This window comes from Rattus norvegicus, chromosome X, assembly GCF_021556685.1.
Source record: "Rattus norvegicus strain SHRSP/BbbUtx chromosome X, alternate assembly SHRSP_T2T, whole genome shotgun sequence".
Taxonomy (NCBI): Eukaryota; Metazoa; Chordata; class Mammalia; order Rodentia; family Muridae; genus Rattus; species Rattus norvegicus.
Genome location: NC_141554.1, coordinates 63,215,658 through 63,219,385, shown reverse-complemented (window position 1 = coordinate 63,219,385; position 3,728 = coordinate 63,215,658).

Here is a 3,728-nt window from a genome sequence, read left to right as displayed (position 1 = left end):
GGAAATCAGTAGCTAACATCAAACTGAATGGAAACTTGAAGCAATCCCACTAAAATCAGGAACTAGACAAGGCTCCCCACTCTCTTCCTACTTATTCGATATAGTACTCAAAGTCTTAACCAGAGCAATCAGACAACAATGTCAAAGGGATACAAATTGGAAGGGAAGATATCAAAATATCATTACTTGCAGATGATATGACAGTATATGTAAATGACCTCAAAAGTCCACCAGAGAACTACTTAAACTGATAAACAACTTCAGCACAGTGTCGGGATATGAAATTAACTCAAACAAATCAGTAGCCATCCTCTCCTCAAAGGATAAACAGGCTGAGGAAGAAATTATGGAAATCTTTCAGTCCTTTCTCTGATTCCTTCAACAGGGGTCCCGGTTCTCAGTTCAGTCATAGGTTGCTGGCATTTGCCTATGATTGAAGGGGCTTGAGACCCCATATGAATAACAATGCCAACTACCCAGAGCTTCTAGGGACTAAGCCACTACCCAAAGACTATACATGCACTGACCCTGTGCTCCAACCTCATAGGTAGCAATAAATAGCCTAGTAAGGGCACCAGTGGAAGGGGAAGCCCTTGGTCCTGCCAAGACTGAACCCACAGTGAACAGGATTGTTGGGGGGAGGGTGGTAATGGGCAGAGGATGGGGAGGGGAACACCCATATAGAAGGGGAGGGGGAGGGGTTAGAGGGATGTTTGCCTGGAAACCAGGAAAGGTAATAACAATTGAAATGTAAAAAAGAAATACCCAATTAAATAAAGATGGCGGAAAAAAAAAGAAAATAAAAAAAATAGGGAAATGACACCCTTCACAATAGTCCCAAATAATATGAAATATCTTGGTGTGACTTTAACCAAGCAAGTGAAAGGTCTGTATGACAAGAACTTCAAGTCTCTGAAGAAAGAAATTGAGGAAGATCTCAGAAGATGGAATGATATGGATTGGCAGGACTAATATAGTAAAGATGGGCATTTTGCCAAAAGCAATCTTCAGATTCGATGTAATCCCCATCAAAATTCCTACTCAATTTTTATAGAGATAGAAAGAGCAATTTGCAAATTCATTTGGAAAAACAAATACCCCAGGATAGTGAAAACTATACTCAACAATAAAAGAACTTCTGGGGGAATCACCATCCCTGACTTCAAACAGTATTACAGAGCAATAGTCATAAAAACTGTATGGTATTGGTACAGAGACAGGCAGAGAGATCAGTGGAACAAAATTGAAGACCCGAAAATGAATCCACACACCTCTGGTCACTTGATCTTTGACAAAGGAGCTAAAACCATCCAATGGAAGAAAGATAGCATTTTCAAAAAATGGTGCTGGTTCAACTGGAGGTCAGCATGTAGAAGAATGCAAATCGATCCATTCTTATCACCCTGCACAAAGATTAAGTCCAAATGGATCAAGGACCTCCCCATCAAACCAGATACAGTCAAACTATTAGAAGAAAATTGGGGAAGAGACTCAAACACATGGGCACTGGGGAAATTTTCCTGAACAAAACACCAAAGGTTTATGATCTAAGATCAAATATCAACAAATGGGACCTCATAAAACTACAAAGCTTCTGTAAGGCAAAAGACACTGTCATTCAGACAAAACAGCAACCAACAGATTGGGAAAAGATCTTTACCAATCCTACATCTGATAGAAGCCTAGTATCCAAAATATACAAAGAACACAATAAATTAAACTCCAAGGAGCCAAATAACCCTAGTTAAAATGGGGTATATTTTTAAACAAAGAATTCACAGCCAAGGATTATCGAATGTCTGAAAAGTACCTGAAGAAATGTTCAACCTCCTTTGTCATCAGGAAAATGCAAATCCAAACAAACCTGAGATTCCACCTCAAACCAATCAGGATGGCTAAGATCAAAAACTCAGGTGAGAACAAATGCTTGTGAAGATTTGAAGAAAGGGGAACATTCCTCCATTGGTGGTGAAGTTGCAAGCTGATACAACCACTCTGGAAATCAATCTGGTGTTTCCTCAGGAGATTGGACATTGTACTACCTTAGGACCAGCTATACCACTCCTGGGCATATAACCAGAAACTGGTCCAATGTACAACAAAGACACATGATCCACTAGTTCATAGCAGCTTTATTTATGATAAACTGAAGCTGGAAAGAACCCAGATGCCCTTCAACAGAGGAATGGATACGGAAATTATGCTATATCTACATAATGGAATACTACTTAGCTATCAAAATAATGATTCCATGAAATTCATAGGCAATGGATGGAACTGGAAAATATCATCATGAGTGATGTAACCTAATCCTAAGAAACACACATGGTATGCACTCCATGTTTAGTGCATATTAGCCCAAAAACTTGAGCTATCCAAGATACAATCCACAGGCCACATGAAGCTAAAGAAGAAGTATGACCAAAGTGCAGATAATTCAGTCCTCCTTAAAAGTGGGAATCAAAAATATTCATAGAAGGAGATATTGAGGTAAAGTTTGGAGCAGAGACTGAAGGAATGGCCATTAAGAGCCTGCCCCACCTGAGGATCCAGCCCATATATATATACAGCCTCCAAAACTAGACAATATTGATGAAGCCAAGAAGCGCATGCTAACAGTAGCCTGATATAGCTGTCTCCTGAGAGGCTCAGCCAGAGTGTGACAAATACTGAGGTTAATGGTAGAAGCATACCATTAACTGAGAACAGGCTACACATTACAGGTGTTAGAGAAAGGATTGAAGTTGCTGATGGTTCTTCCAACCCAATAAAAGCAACAATATCAACCAATCAGAGTTCCCAGGGACTAAACCACTACCCAAAGAGTACACATGGACAGACCTATGGCTTCATCTGTGTATGTAGCAGAGGATGGCCTTGTTGGGCATCAGTGGGAGGAGAAACCCTGAGTCTTGCCAAGGCTGGACACCCTCCCCCAGTGTAGGGGAATATCAGTTTTGGGAGGTTGAAGGGGGGGTGTTTTCGAAGGGTTACAAATGCCCTTTTAGAAGGAGGGGGAGGAGGATGGGATAGGGAGCTTATGGATGGGAAACTAGGAAAAGGAATAACATTTCAAATGTAAATAAAAATATCCAATTTTAAAAAAGAAAGTAAAACAAAAACAAAAACAAAAGAACAAAAACCAGTGAAATATATAGTGTATTATCTAATATCATTATGTTTTTTTATTATTTATTACATTTATTTTTCTCTTTTCTTTTCTTTTCTTTTTTTTTTTTTTTTCGGAGCTGGGGACCGAACCCAGGGCCTTGCGCTTGCTATGCAAGTGTTCTACCACTGAGCTAAATCCCCAACCCCTACACTTATTTTTCATAGTCCAGTCATTACCCCCTCCAGTTCTGCCCTCCCACAGTTTCTCATCCCATTTCTCCTACCTCCTGTCTCCTAGAGCATGTCCCCTATACCTCCATCACCCCCACCAAGCATCCCCAATTCCCTGGGAGTTAAAATCACTCTAGGGTTAGGTGTATTTTTTCTCACTGAGGCCAGATCAGGTAGTCTTCTGTTGTATATGTGACAGGAGCCTCAAAGTAGTTAGTGGTTGCTGACTGGTTTGTGGCTCAGTTTCTGTGAGATCTCAGAGGTCCAGATAATTTGAGACTGTTGTTATTCTTATGGGGTCACACTCCTCCTCAGTTTCTACCAGCCTTTGCCTAATTTAACCACAGGTGCAATGATCCGGTGTAAGTATCTGTATCAGCCTCAAT